The sequence below is a fragment of the Pan paniscus genome, chromosome X (assembly GCF_029289425.2).
Source record: "Pan paniscus chromosome X, NHGRI_mPanPan1-v2.0_pri, whole genome shotgun sequence".
NCBI lineage: Eukaryota > Metazoa > Chordata > Mammalia > Primates > Hominidae > Pan > Pan paniscus.
In genome coordinates this window covers 76,947,501-76,963,707 of record NC_073272.2, presented here as the reverse complement: position 1 = coordinate 76,963,707, position 16,207 = coordinate 76,947,501, and the positions used below count along the sequence as shown (strand labels likewise).

Sequence of the window (16,207 nt, the reverse complement as noted above, 5' to 3'; positions counted from 1 at the left end):
CTACAAACAAAGATAATTTGATTTCTTCCTTTCCAACTGGGATGCCCTTTATTTCTCTTGTCTGATTGCTCTAGTGAGGAATTCCAGTACTATGTTGAATAACAGTGGTGAAAATGGGCATCCTTGTTGTGTTTCAGATGTTAGAGGAAAGGTTTTCAGTTTTTTCCCCATTCATTATGATACTAGCTGTGGGTCTGTCATGGGCTTTTATTATGTTGGCATATGCTCATTTTATCCCCAGTTTTTTGACGGTTTTTATCTTGAAGGATGTTGAGTTTTATCAAATACTTTTTTTCAGCATCAATTGCAATGATCATATGGTTTATCTTCTTCATTCTGTTAATAAGATGTATCACAGTAATTGATTTGCCTATGTTGAAACATTCTTGTATTCCAGGGGTAAATCCCACTTTGTCATGATGAATGATTTTTTAATGTGTGTTGAATTTGGTTTGCTAGTATTTTATTGAGGATTTTTGCATCAATATTCATCAGAGATGTTGGCCTATAGTTTTTTTTCTTTTTCTTTTTTTTTTAATGTGTCTTTGTTTGGTTTTGGTATCAGGGCAATACTCATCTCATAGAATGAGTTTGGAAGTATTCCCTCCTCCCCTATTTTTTGGAATAGTTTGAGGAGGGTTGTTATTAGTTCTTTAGATGTTTGGTAGAAATCAGCAGTGACATCATCACATCCTGGAATTTTTTTACTGGGAGACCTTTTATTATGGCTTCAATCTCATTACTTGTTATTGGTCTGTTCAGGGTTTGGATTTCTTCCTGGCTCAATATTCATAGGTTGTATGTGTCTAGGAATTTGTCCATTTCTTCTAGATTTTCAAATTTATTGGCATACAGGTGCTCATAGTAATCACAAATGATCCTTTGAATTTCTGCAGCATCAGTTGTAATGGCTACTTTTTCATTTCTGATTTTATTTATTTGAGTCTTCTCTCTTTTTTTCTTAGTCTGGCTAAAGATTTGTCAACTATGTTTAACTTATGATTGTTTGTATTGTTTTCTTCATTTCAATTTTCTTTATTTCTGCTCTGATCTTTATTATTTCTTTTCTCCTACTAATTTTGGGTTTGGTTTGCTTTTGCTTTTCTAGTTCTTTAGGACACATCATTAGATTGTTTAATTTTTCTTCTTTTTTGATGTAAGCACTTATAGCTATAAACTTTCCTCTTTACTTCTTTTGCTGTATCCCACAGCTTTCGTTATGTTGTGTTTCTGTTATCATTCGTTTCAAGAAGTTTTTCATTTATCTTCTTAATTTCTTTATCAACCCACTGGTCATTCAGGAGTATATTGTTTAGTTTCCACGTATTTGTATAGTTTCCAGATTTCCTCTTGTTATTGATTTCTAGTTTTTTAAATTGTGATTACACAAGACACTTGACATTATTTCAATTTTTTGAATGTTTTAAGACTTGTTTTGTGACCTAACATATGGTTGATCTTTGAGAATGATCCATATGCTGAGGAAAAGAATGTGTATTCTGCAGCCATTGGATGAAATGTTCTGTAAATACCTATTAGATCCATTGGTCTGTAATGCAGTTTAAATCTGATGTTTCTTTATTGATTTTCTGTCTGGAAGAGCTGTTCAGTGTTGAAAATGGGGTATTCAATTCTCTAGCTAATATTATTTTAGGGTTTATCTCTCTATTTCTAGTAATGTTTGTTTTATATATCTGGGTGCTCCAATGTTGGGTGCATATATATTTAAAATTGTTACATCCTCTTGCTGAATTGACTTCTTTATCATTATATAGTGTCTTTGTCTCTTCTTATAGTTTTTGTCTTTACATCTATTTTGTTTTATATAAGTATAGCTACTCCTGCTCTTTTTTGGTTTCCATTGGCATGGAATATCTTTTTTCATCCCTTTATTTTCAGTCTATGCGTATCTCTGTAGGTGACGTGTGTTTCTTGTAGGGAACAGGTCAATGGGTCTTTTTCTTTGTTTTAAATCCATTCAGCCAGTCTATGTCTTTTTATTGGAGAGTTTGGTCCATTTACATTCAATGTAACTATTGATAAGTAAGGACTTACTCCTGCAGTTTTGTTATGTGTTTTCTTGTTGTTTTGTGTGTTTTTCTTTCTTCTCTCTTTTCTTTCTTTCTTCTTTTTTGAAGATGTTTTTTCTCTGGTGATAGGATTTAGTTTCTTGCTTTTTCTTTTTTTTGTGTGTCTGTTGTATTTGTTTTTGTTTTTGTTTGCAGTTACCACGAGGCTTGTAAATACTGTCTTATAACTCATTATTTTAAGCTGATAACAATTTAAAACTGTTTGCATAAACAAACAAACAAGTAGAAGGAATACTAATAAAAACTCTCCACTTTAACTTTGTCCCCTTTTAAACTTTTGTTATTTCTATTTATATCTTATTGTACTTTTTCTTGAAAAGTTGTTGTAGTTAATATTTTTGATTGGCTCATCATTTAGTCTTTCTACTGAGGATAAGAGTAGTTTATACTGCATAGTTACAGTATCTGTGATTTTTGTAACTTCAGGTGACACTTATTGCTCATTAACATCCTTTTCTTTGTGATTGAAGTACTCCCTTTAGCATATTTTGCGTGATAGGTCTGTTATTGATGAAATCTCTCAGCTTTTGTTTGGGAAAATCTTTATTTCTCCTTCATGTTTGAAGGCTGTTTTTGCTGGATATTATTCTAGGTGAACTTTTTTTTCTTCAGTGCTTGAAATATGTCATGCCACTCTCTCCTGGCCTGTAAGGTTTCCACTGAAAAGTCTGCAGCCAGACATATTGGAGCTTCATTGTATGTTATTTGTTTCTTTTCTTTTGATTTTAGGCTCCTTTCTTTATCCTTGATCTTTGGGAATTTGATTATTAAATGCCTTGATGTAGTCTTCTTTGGGTTAAATCTGTTTGGTGGTCTATAACCTTCTTGGACTTGGATATAGATATCTTTCTGTAGGTTTGGAAAGTTCTCTGTTATTATCCCTTTGAGTAAGCTTTTTACCCCTATTGCTTTTTCCGCCTCCTCTTTAAGGCCAATAACTCTTAGATTAGCCCCTTTGAGGCTATTTTTTAGATCCTGTAGTTGTGCTTATTCTTTTTTTCTTCTGTCTCCAGTGACTGTGTGTTTTCAAATAGCTTCTCTTTGAGCTCACTAATTCTTTCTTATGCTTGATCAGTTCTTCTAATAAAGGACTATGATGCATTCTTCAGTATGTCTACTGTATTTTTCAGCTTCAGAATTTCTGCTTGATTCTTTTTTTATTATTTCAATATCTTTGCTAAATTTATCTGACAGAATTCTGAATTCCTTCTCTGTGTTGCCTTGACTTTCTTTGAGTTTCCTGAAACAGCTATTTTGAATTATTTCTCTAAAAGGTCACATATCTCTGTTTCTCCAGGACTCTGTTTCTCCCTGGTGCCTTATTCCTTCATTTGATGAAGTCACTGTTTCCTCGATTTTCTTCATACTTACAGATGTTCATCTGGTCTGGGCATTGAAGAGTTAGGTATTTATTGTAGTCTTTACAGTCTGGGCTTGTTTGTACCCATCCTTCTTGGGAAGGCTTTCCATATACATATATATATATATAATTTTTAAAAATTTATTTATTTATTTTTTTGAGATGGGATTTCACTGTTGTTGCCCAGGCTGGAGTGAAATGGTGCGATCTTGGCTCACTGCAGCCTCCACCTCCTGGGTTCTGGCAAGTCTCCTGCCTCAGCCTCCTGAGTAGCTGGCATTACAGGCATGCGCCACCACGCCTGGCTAATTTTGTATTTTTAGTAGAGACGGGGTTTCTCCCTGTTGGTCAGGCTGGTCTCGAACTCCCAACCTCAGGTGATCCGCCTGCCTCGGCCTCCCAAAGTGCTGGGATTACAGGTGTGAGCCACTGCGCCCGGTCTGGCCTTCCAGATATTTTTAAGGACTTGGGTGTTGTGATCTAACCTGTATCTATTTTAGGGGACACTCCACATCCAGTAACACCGTGATTCCTGGAGACTTGTAGAGGTACCACCTTGATGGTCTTGGACAAAATCTGTGAGAATCCTCTGGATTATTGGGCAGAGACTCTTGTCCTCTTCCCTTACTTTCTCTCAAACAAATGGAGTCTCTTTCTCTCTGTTCTGAGCCACTTGAAGCTGGGGGTGGAGTGACACAAGGACTCCTATGTCCACCACCACTATGACTGCACTGGATCAGCCCTGGAGCTAGCATAGCATTGGTTCTTGACCAAGGCCTGGTGTAACCACTCCCTGGCTACTACCTATGTTTGCTCAAGCCTGGAGCTGTACAGTCAGCAGTTGACAAAACCAGGCAGGCATGTGTTTTTTTCTTCAGGGCAGTGAGGTCCATGAGGTTCCAGGCAGGTGCAGAGGTGTCATCCAAGAGCCAGGAACTAGATTTAAAAATCTTAGAGGTCTACCTGATGTTCTGTTGTACTGTGACTGAGCTGGCACTCAAACCACTAGACACAGTTTTCCTCACTCTTCCTTCCCCTTTCCAAAGACAAAGGGTCCTCACCTCATGGCCAGTGACACCACAGGCCCATGGGGAGTACTGCCAGACTACCGCTAATATTCCCTTAAGGCCCAAGTACTCTTCAGTCAGCTTGTGGTGAATGCTGCCTGGCCTGGGACTCACCCTTTAGGTCAGTGAGCCCTCCTCTGTCCCAGGGCAGGTCCAGAAATGCAGTCCAAGAGTCAAATCATGGAACTGGGGACTCAGGAGCCCACTTGGTGCTCTACCTCTTGTGTTCATGCTGGTACCTGAGGTGCAAAATAAAGTCCCTTTTACTTTTCCCTCTGCTTTTCTCAAGTAGGGGTTCTGTCCCATAGCCACCACAGCTGATAATGTGCTAGTCTCACCTGAAACCAGCAATTCTCAGAGGCTCACCCAGGACCCTCGATGTAGTACAGGGTATCACTTCTGGTTATTCATGGCCCAAGGTCTCTTCAATTAGCAGGTGATGAATGCTGGTGGGGCTGGGTCCTTCCCTTCAAGGTAACAGGTTCCTTCTGGCCCAGGGTGTGTCTAGTATTGTCATTCAGGAGCTAGGGTCTGCAAATGGAGCCTCAGTACTCTGGCCAGTGCCCTATCCTGCTGTGGCTGAGCTGGTATCCAAGATGCAAGACAAAGTCCTCCTCACTCTTCCCTCCCCTCTCCTCAGGTGGAAAGAAGGGGTCTCTTTTGGAGCTGTGATCTGTGCAGCCTGTGGTTAGGAGAGGGGTGATGCCAACACTCTCTTAGCTACTCTGGCTTGTATCTCAGTAGGTCACCTGCCCCCTAGTTCACTGTCTCTGGCCTCCATTCAGTACTGGGACTCATGTAGGGGTTGCAGTTCTTGCAGCCTACACTGCCTTTTGAGTTTATTTAGAGCCTCAGAGAACTGTAGCCCTCAGTGGCAAGGCTTGTAGAACTCAAGTTTGAACTGCTGTGATTGGCGTTTTGTCTCTGGCTAGGGCTGGTTTAAATGCCCTCCATGGGTCAGTGTCAGCTGAATTTGGTCCAGCTTTTCTTTCTGCTACAAGAGGACAGCACTGTGTTCAATGTTCCACAATCACTGGGCTCTCCCTTCCCCAGCACACTGGAAAGCTCTCTGCACCCTGCCGCCACTGCTGGGGGTGAGTGGTGGGAAAGGAATGCCTTTTGTGATTCAACACTGTGTTTTCTACACTTCAGCACCTCTTTCAATGATAAGAAGCTAAAACCAGATACTATGGGTACTCACTTGATTTTTGGTTCTTATGAAGGTGCTCTGTGTGTTAAATTGGTGTCCTTTTGGGGGGATGGTTGGTGAAGCCTTCTCTCCTGCCATCTTGCTCCACCTGGCTCCATAATTGTATTTATTTAAATAAACATTAAACAAACTTCCCCAAGTGCTAACATTCATATCACTAAACATAAATATTTTGAATCCCAACTTCACTGTGGTCTATTGAAGACTCTGATTCGTTAGACAACATTAAAAAACATTTTTTTCTTAATTTTTTTTTTTTGTAGAGATAGGGGCTTGCTATGTTTCCCTGGCTGGTCTTGAACATCTGGCCCCAAGCAATTGCCTGCCTCAGCCTCCCCAAAATACTGGGATTACAGGTGCAAGCCACCATGCCTGGCCAACAAGCATATTTTTAAGAATATACTTTCATCTATAGGTCAGGTAAAGCTTTATTAAATGGTAAACATTTTTAACAGTGGAGAAATACAAGTTTTAAAAGCAAAAATATTCAGAAGGTCTGCTGTTCAAATAATATTTTTTTTTCAAAACCTGGTGGAAGAGTATGATAAAATTCACTGAACTGAAAATCCAGTTACATTCTTATCAACATAACTAACTGGATCCAGTGTCCCTTGATACTTGATGTTAGACAATGCATATTTTTCCATTCAAGTGTATATTCTACATGGTCATATGTAATAACCCCGCATGTCCCTTCTGTGGAAGGCTGTTTGCTAGCAGCCTATTTTTCTCTTTATTATTGTGGTACAGGGCTCCTTATTTCCCATCACCAGACTGTGTACGTCTTGGCCAAGAGGTCTCTGATTCAAGTTTACTTTATTATTATTATTTTTTTTACAATTTTTATTGTTTTTTTATTTCCATAGGTTCTTGGAACAGGTGGTGTTTGGTTACATTCGTAAGTTCTGTAGTGGTGATTTGTGAGATTTTGATGCACCCATCACCCGAGCAGTATAGACTGTACCCAATTTGTAGTCTTTTATCGCCCACCCACCTCTGACTCTTTACCCTGAGTCCCCAAAGTCCATTACATCATTCTTATGCCTTTGCATTCTCATATATTAGCTCCCACTTATAAGTGACAACATACAATGTCTAGTTTTCCATTCCTGAGTTACTTCACTTAGAATAATGGTCTCCAATTCTATTTAGGTTGCTGCGAATGCCATTATTTCATTCCTTTTTTTTTTAATCACTGAATAGTATTCCATGGTATAGATACGCAACAATTTCTTTATCCACTCATTGATTGATGGGCATTTGGGCTGGTTCCATATTTTTGCAATTGCAAATTGTGCTGCTATAAACATGTGTGTGCAAGTATCTTTTTTTGTGTAATGACTTCCTTTCTCTTGATAGATACCCAGTAGTGGGATTGCTGGATCAAATGGTAGTTCTACTTTTAGTTCTTTAAGAAATCTCCACACTGTTTTCCACAGTGGCTGTAGTAGTTTACATTACCACCAGCAGTGTAAAAGTGTTCCCTTTTCACTGCATCCCTGCCAACATCTATTATTTTTTGATTATGGCCATTCTTGCAGGAGTAAGGTGGTATAGCATTGTGGTTTGGATTTGCATTTCCCTCATCATTAGTGATGTTGAGCATTTTTTTCATATGGTTTTTGGCCATTTGTGTACCTTTTGAGAAATGTCTATTCATATCCATTTTTTGATGAGATTTGTTTGTTTCCTTCTTGCTAATTTGTTTGAGTTCCTTGTAGATTCTGGATATTAGTCCTTTGTTGAATGTGTAGATTGTGAAGATTTTCTCCCCCTCGCTGGGTTGTCTGTTTACTTTGCTGATTGTTTCTTTTGCTGTGCAAAAGCTTTTTAGTTTAATTAAGTCCTACCTATTTATCATTGTTTTTGTTGCATTTGCTTTTGGGTTCTTGGTCATGAAGTCTTTGCATAAGCCAGTGTTTAGAAGGGTTTGTCCAATGTTATCTTCTACAGTTTTTATGGTTTCAGGTCTTAGATTTAAGTCCTTAATCCATTTTGAGTTGATTTTTGTATAAGGTGAGAGATGAGGATCCAGTTTTATTCTTCTACATGTGGCTTGTCAATTATCCCAGCACCATTTGTTGAATAGAGTGTCCTTTCCCCACTTTATGTTTTTGTTTGCTTTGTGGAAGATCTGTTGTCTGTAAGTATTTGGGTTTATTGCTGGGTTCTCTATTCTGTTCCGTTGGTCTATGTGCCTATTTTTATACCAGTAACAAGCTGTTTTGGTGACTATGGCTTTTTATTATAGTTTGAAATCAGGTAGTGTGATGCCTCCAGATTTGTTCTTTTTGCTTAGTCTTGCTTTGGCTATGTGGGCTCTTTTTTTGTTTCCATATGAATTTTAGAATAGTTTTTTCTAATTCTGTGAAGAATGATGGTGGCATTTTGATGGGGATTGCACTGAATTTGTAGATTGCTTTTGTCAGTATGGTCAGTATGGTCATTTTCACAATATTGATTCTACCCATTCATGAGCATGGAATGTATTTCCATTTGTGTTGTCTGTGATTTCTTTCAGCAGTGTTTTGTAGTTTTCCTTGTAGAGGTCTTTTGACTCCTTTGTTAGGTATATTCCTAAGTATTTTATTTTTTTGCAGCTATTGTAAAAGGGGTTGAGTTCTTGATTTCATTCTCAGGTCGGTTGCCTTTGGTGTATAGCAGAGCTACTGATGTGTGTACAGTAATTTTGTATCCTGAAACTTTGCTGAAATCATTTATCAGTTCTAGGAGCTTTTTGGAGGAGTCTTTAGGGTTTTCTGGGTATAAAAACATATCATCAGCAAAGAGCAACAGTTTGACTTCCTTTTTACAAATTTGGATGCCCTTTATTTCTTTCTCTTGTCTGATTGCTCTGGCTAGGACTTCCAGAACTATGTTGAATAGAAGTGGTGAGAGTGAGCATCCTCCTCATTTCACTTCTCAGAGGGAATGCTTTCAACTTTTCCTCATTCAGTGTGATGTTGCCTCCGGGTTTGTCATAGATGACTTTTATTACATTAAGGTATTTCCCTTCTATGCCGATTTTGCTGAGTGTTTTAATCTTAAAGCGATGCTGGATTTTGTCAAATGCATTTTCTGCATCTATTGAGATGATCACGTGAGTTTAAAAAATTCTGTTCATGTGGTGTATCACATTTATTTACCTGTGTATGTGAATCCATCCCTGCATCCCTGGTATGAAACCCATTTGATCATGGTGGATTATCTTTTTGATATACTGTTGGATTCGGTTAGCTATTATTTTGTTAAGGATTTTTGCATCTATATTCATCAGCAATATTGGTCTGTGGTTTTCTTTTTTTGTTATGTCTTTTCATGGTTTTGGTGTTAGAGGGATGCTGGCTTCATAGAATAATTTAGGGAGGATTCTTTCTCTATCTTGTGGAATAGTGTCAATAGGATTGGTACCAATTCTTCTTTGAATGTCTGATAGAATTCAGCTGTGAATCCATCTGGTCCTGGACTTTTTTTGTTGGTGATTTTTTAAATTATCATTTCAATCTCACTGCTTGCTATTGGTCTGCTCAGAATTTCTAATTATTTCTGGTTTAAGCTAGGAGGATTGTATATTTCCAGAAATTTATCCATCTCCTCTAGGTTTTATAGTTTATGTGCATAAAGTTGTTCATAGTAGTCTTGCATGGTGTTTTGTATTTCTGTGGTGTCAGTTGTAGTATCTCCCATTTTGCTTCTAATTGAGCTTATTTGGTTCTTCTCTCTTTTTTTCTTGGTTAATCTTGCTAATGGTCTATTATTATTTTTCTTTTCAAAGAACCAGCTTTTTGTTTCACTTATCCTTTGTATTTTTTTTGTTTCAATTTCATTTAGTTCTTCTCTGATCTAGGCTATTCCTTTTCTTCTGCTGGGTTTGGATTTGGTTGGTTCTTGTTTCTCTAGTTCCTTGAGGTGTGACCTTAGAGTGTCTATTTGTGCTCTTTCAGACATTTTGATGCAGACCTTTAAGGTTATGAACTTTCCTCTTAGCACCACCTTTGCTGTATTTTGTAGATTTTGATAGGTTGTGTCACTATTATTCAGTTCAAAAAAATTTTTAGTTTCCATATTGATTTCATTGTTGACCCAATGATCACTCAGGGGCAGATTATTCAATTTCCATGTATTTTAATGGTCTTGAGGGTTCCTTTTGGAGTTAATTTCCAATTTTATTCCATTGTGGTCAGAGAGGGTACATGATATAATTTCAGTTTTCCTAAATTCATTGAGACTTGTTTTGTGGCCCCTTACATGGTCTATTTTGGAGAATATTCCATGCAGTGATGAATAGAGTATATTTTGTGTTTTTTGGTAGAATGTTTGGTACATATCTGTTAAGTCCATTTATTTTAGGGTGTAGTTTAAATCTATTGTTTCATTGTTGACTTTCTGTCTTGATGATCTGTCTAGTGCTGTCAGTGGAGTATTGAAGTCTCCCACTATTACTGTGTTGTTGTCTCTCTCATTTCTTCGGTGTAGTAGTAATTATTTTATAAATTTGGGATGTCCAGTGTTAGGTGCAGGTATATGTAGGACTGTGATAGTTTCCTGTTGGACAAGGCCTTTTATCATTATATAATAACCCTCTTTGTCTTTTTTAACTGCTGTTGCTTTAAAGTTTGTTTTGTGTGATATGAGAATAGCTACTCCTGCTGGCTTTTGGTGTCCATTTGTGTGGAATGTCTTTTTCTACCCCTTTACCTTAAGTTTATGTGATTCCTTATGTGTTAGGTGAGTCTCTTGAAAGCAGCAGATACTTGGTTTGTGGATTCTTATCTATTCTGCTATCCTGTATCTTTTAAGTGGAGCATTTAAGCCATTTACATTCAGTGTTACTATTGAGATGTGAGGTACTGTTCTATTCATCATGTTATTTGTTGCCTGAATACCTGTTTTTTTTTCAAAGTTTATTGTGTTGTTATTTTATAGGTCCTGTGAGATTTATGCCTTAAGGAGGTTCTGCTTTGATGTGTATTTTGAGAATCTGTTTCAAAATTTAGTGCTCCTTTTACCAGTTCTTGTAGTGCTGGCTTGGTAGTGGTGTATTCTCTCACCATTTGTTTGTCTAAAACAGACTGTATCTTTCCTTCATTTATGAAGTTTAGTTTTACTGGATGCAAAATTCTTGGCTGATAATTGTTTTGTCTAAGGAGGCTGAAGATAGGGCTCCAATCCCTTCTAGCTTGCAGGGTTTCTGCTGAGAAATCTGCTGTTAATCTTATGGGTTTTCCTTTATAGGTTACCTTGTGCTTTTGCCTCACAGCTCTTAATATTCTTTCTTCCATCTTGACTTTAGATAACCTGATGACTATGTGCCTGGGTGATGATCTTTTTGTGATGAATTTCCCAGGGGTTATTTGAGCTTCTTGTATTTGGATGTCTAGATCTCTAGCAAGGCTGTGGAAGTTTTCCTCTATTATTCCCCCCAAATATGTTTCCCCAACTTTTAGATTTCTCTTCTTTCTCAGGAATGCCAATTATTCTTAGATTTGGTCATTTAACATATCCCAAACTTCTTGGAGGCTTTGTTCATTGCTTTTTAAATTCCTTTTTCTTTGTCTTTGTTTGAGCTCTGAAGTTCTTTCTTCTGCTTGTTTGATTCTGTTGCTGAGACTTTCCAGTGCATTTTGCATTTCTATAAGTGTGCCCTTGCTTTCCAGAAATTGTGATTGTTTTTATTTATGCTATCTATTTCACTTAAGATTTCTCCCCTCATATCTTGTATCAGTTTTTTGATTTCATTAAATTGGACTTCACTTTTCTCTGGTGCTTCCTTGATTAGCTTAATAATCAATCTTTTGAATTCTTTTTCTGGCAAATCAGGGATTTCTTCTTGGTTTGGATCCATTGCTGGTGAGCTAGTGTGATTTTTTGAGTGTGATAAAGAAACTTGCTTTGTCATATTACCAGAATTGTTTTTCTGGTTCCTTCTCATTTGGGTGGCCTATGTTAGAGGGAAGATCTGGAGCTCAAGGCTGCTGTTCAGATTCTCTCCCCCTTTTCCTAGGGATGTGGCTTCTTAAGCACTGAATTCTAGCTATTGTTATTTCTTTTCTGGGTCTAGCCACTCAGTGTGGGTACCATGTTCCGGGCTGGTACTGGGGATTGTCTGTCACAGCACAGAGTCTTGTGATGTGAACCATCTTCCAGTCTCTCAGCCATGAATAGATGCACCTGCTCTGGTCGAGGTGGCAGAGGAGTGAAAGGGACTCTGTGAGGGTCCTTAGTTGTACTATTGTTGCTTATTGCACTAGTTTTGTGCTGGTTGGCCTCCTGCCAGGAGGTAGCCCTTTCAGAAGAGCATCAGCTGTGGTAGTATAGGGAGGACCAGGCAGTGGGCAGGGCCCTAGAACTCCCAAGAGAATATGACCTTTGTCTTCAGCTACCAGGGTGGGTAGAGAAAGACCATCGTGGGGGGGCAGGGTTAGGCATGCCTGAGTTCAGATTCTCCTTGGGTGGGGCTTGTTGCGGCTGCTGTAGGGGAAGGGGTATGGTTCCCAGGTCGATGGAGTTATGTTCCCAGGAGGATTATGGCTGCCTCTGCTGTGTCATGCAGGTCACCAGGGAAGTGGAAGAAAGCTGGCAGTTACTAACCTCACTCAGCTTTTGTGCAACTCAAAGAGCCAGTCTCACTCCCACTGTGTCCCACCTCAACAGCACTGAGTTTGTTTCCAGGCTCTGAGTGAGCATGGCTGAGAACTTGCGCCAGGCTACCAGCCTCTGGGCTGAGAAATCAGGCAGGGCTTTCAGGTTTTGCGCCTCCTTGCCTGCCTGTCTGCACTCTGGATTCACCCATCTCCCCCGTGTTCTATCTAAGAAACTTTGCATTTGGTTAGAATTGTTGCAAAGTTCAGCTGGAGGTTTCCTTCTCCTTGTGTTTTTCCAGTTTGTCTGGAGCCCTCCCCAGGGACTCATGTGAAACAAAGTCAGACATGGCTTCTCTGGGGACTGAGAGAGCCCAGAGGACTCTTCTCCCTGCTTCCTCTACTCCTGTATTTCACTCAGCTGTCTAAATTATCTCAGCTCCAGGTAAGGTTAAATCCTTCTCCTGTGATCTGGACCTTAAGGTTCCTCAGTGAGGGTGTGTGATCGGGGGAGGACGATCCCTGTTTCCCGCTTTCACACTTTGGGCACTCACAGTATTTTGGCTGTCTCCCAGGTCCTGCAGGAGCAATCTGCTCCCTTCAAGGGGTCTGCGGATTCTCCCAGCTTTCCTGCAGTTGCTCTTGAAGCAAAAGTTTGTGATGTGAGTTTCCACATGCTGCTCTGTCCATCTGAATGGGAGCTGTGGTTTAGTCCTGCCTCCTATCTGCCATTTTTTTCTCCCCCTCTCTGATTCAAGTTAACTTTCTGAGCAACACCAGTATCCCAGATTCCTGTGAAGCAACACCAGTATCCCAGATTCCTGTGAAGTGGATCTTGAAGTCATAGTAGCTTTTGTTTTGATGTAAAAGTGCACTGGCTAAACAATCTCATGTTCCATATATTCTTCTGTCATTTTTTACAATGACAACATCTGTTCCCATGTGTCATATGTCCTGCTGCATGACTGGCATAACCTTCAGAAGGATGTGGCTGGTCCCACTGTCTCTGCAGCACTGCAGGCAGCACAACACTGAGGTGACCATCACACAGTGACCACTGACTCTGCTGTCCTTGATCTTTTATCTGTCTCTATAGATTTGCCTTTTCCAGAAAGTCACGTAGTTGGAACCATACAGTATGCAGCCTTCTCAAATTGGCTCCTTTCATTTAGCAATATGCTTTTAAGGGTTTCTTTCACTTTTGTTGGCATTTGGTGGCAGAAGCAGGCCAGGGATACACCTGATGAGAGACTCAGGGCTTTCTCTCTCTTGAAATTTCCTCCAGGCATTGTTTTTGGAAGACATTTGAATAGTTTTCATGAAGAACCCAAACAACATGGAAAAATAAGCAGACAATTGTGCCAGCCTGCTGGATGTGACTGGCTAAATTCTGAAAAACAGCTCTGGTAGATTGTTAAGGTAATTGTCCCTAGTGAATCATGCCTCCCAGTATCTGTGCCTTTTTATGGTTCCTTTCCACACTGACACTTGGCCAAGTGACTTGCTTTGGCCATTGGAATGTTAGTACATGTGATACAAACAGAAGCTTAAAAAGCCCTTGTGCATAGGAGTTGTCCTCTTTTGCTCCTGGGAATTCTTGGGACACATATGAAAAAAGACCAGGCTGGTCCCCTTGAGGATGAGAAACCACCCTAAGAGAGAGGCTCAGCTAACAGAGAGCACCAAGTGCCACACATATGAATGAGGCCATCTTAGATCACTCAGCCCCAGCTGAGGTATTGGATAAATATAGTCATATGGTTGACCCAGGAGAGTCCAGCAGAAGAAGCACTCAGCTGAGTCCAGAGCAAATTCTTTATCTCTAATATTTGTAAGAATTATAAAATGATTATTTTGTACCACTAAGTTTTGAGGTGGTTTATTACACAACAATAAATAATCAATACAATAATGATATTAATTTGAGTTACCTGTTATGGACCATCAGCTAAAACTGGCCTGCCTGTACATGTGTTGACAGGATCTAAGTATAGAGAAATTAAACACACTGAGGGGACAAAAATTTATATTCTTTTGAAATTAGAAATATTCTTAAAGACATTTCACTTTTTTGAACTCTAAAAACATCTTCCTGTTAATTTCTTTTGCAGCTCATTAGTCACTTAAGTCTGTTTCTCCTTCCCACCTTGAAGTAATTTTCCTGTTGAAAACCCTCTTCCTTGGAAGCTGGTGATAGTGCTGACTTTCCTTAGTGTTAAAATGGTTTGCCCAGAGGTGGCAGGCAGCATCATGTGCATACTCACCTATATGGTACTGACTTTGTGTCTATGACAAAGTTATTTGTTTGTGCCAACCTTTTTTTTAATCTATGCCCTTTGCATACTGTCATTTAAAGTCTGATTATAATTATTTGTAGATATTATCTATGTGTTTCTAACTAAGGGCAGAAGTGCTACAAAGTGACAAAAAGAGCACACCCTGGGGTCAGACTTCATGGGTTTTTATTGAAGTTCTCCTACTTACTGTGTGGCCTTGAAAAAATTACTTAACTTTATTGTGCTTTAGTTTCCCACTCCGTAAAATGAGCATATATCCAGCCTCATAAGGTTTAGAAGATTAAAATGATGTAATTGACATAAAGCACTTATAATGGTGCCTAGCACATATTCTCCATCAGTATTTGCTGTTATTATATAAAGGGACAAGGTCTCAGAGCCTGAAGGCAGCTCGAAGCCAGGCCTCTCTTAGAGAAAACTTTTAGAAATTAGGCTGACTTTAATAAGACCCTACCGTGGACAAAATCTCTGTTAAGGGTACGAAAACATACCTTTCTAAGGGAACATGGCCACCTGACATTCTGCTCCTATGCCAAGGCCCTTGTTCTATTATTCAGTAATTCCTTATTATAAATTGTTTGTTGTGTGCCTGCTATGAAGAATATGGAAAATCACTGTACATCATTATTTTTCTTAAGGAGCTTCCATGAAAAATTAAATAACTAACAAAGACAGAAGTACAGGATATGTTACAGGTCAATCTATGCTAAGTGCTAAGTGACAGTAAGTGTTGTAGAAGTTCAGAGAAGGGAGAGATCCTTGAGGCTAAAGGAGGAAAGGTAGGCTTCCTAGAAGAACTAAAGCTTGAGCTGGGCCTTAAGGATTTATCAGGTAGAAAGGAGAAGGAACTCATTATAGGCATGGGGTACACCTTAAGCAAAGACAAAGAGGTTGATGTGGTTAAGTGAATTCAGATAACTGAAGAGATCAGTAAGGCTATCTTAATGATCCTCTTAATGATCAATTTGCAGTGTTTGAGTTTTCTCCATAATTAAACTCCCCCTTGTTTTTTTCTTCTCCTTCCATTACTCCAGCACAACTCGTTCTCCACAGATCCTCTGTCTTACAAGACAGCATTGTGGAAATTTATTTGGCCTGGCAGGTAGAAAGGTTGTTCAGCTCAAGTCCAAGCTCCCAAAGGGATATTACAAAGTTCCTATCTGGCTGTCAATATTCTGTGCATATTGAAGCATGCATTTGTAGTTCACTGTATAAAAAAAGTGAAGAAAAAGAAAGAGCATAGCTTCTGTAAGAGGTTTGGAGCTTTGGTGAAGAAAGGCATGGCTTCTGTAAGAAGTTTGTAGTGGAAATCAGGTTCTAAAGCTGATTAAATCTCTAGGATTTGTAAAAGACAATTTTGAGCAATGAAAGGCAAATTAACTTTTACACAGCCATGTGCTCCAAAGAGCAGGGAAATTAGGCAGGAGAGGAAAGTGGTGGAGAAAAAAATATCCCAACAGGAAAGCAAAATCACAGGGCATCATCTATAGACATTCTGGAGCATCCAGCCTAAGTAAACATATAGAATTGTGATGTGGTGGACATGTTTCTTTATTCATCTGAAACAGGGTGAAAGCGGAGAAGACTCACATGGAGCTGAAA

At 39.0% G+C, this 16,207-nt stretch overlaps 1 pseudogene; it reads right to left on the bottom strand.

Annotated features, from left to right (window-relative positions):
- Nucleotides 1-5,484: 5,484 nt before the first annotated feature.
- On the bottom strand, nucleotides 5,485-13,352 carry LOC100981590 (SPRY domain-containing protein 7-like; annotated as a pseudogene).
- Nucleotides 13,353-16,207: the final 2,855 nt, after the last annotated feature.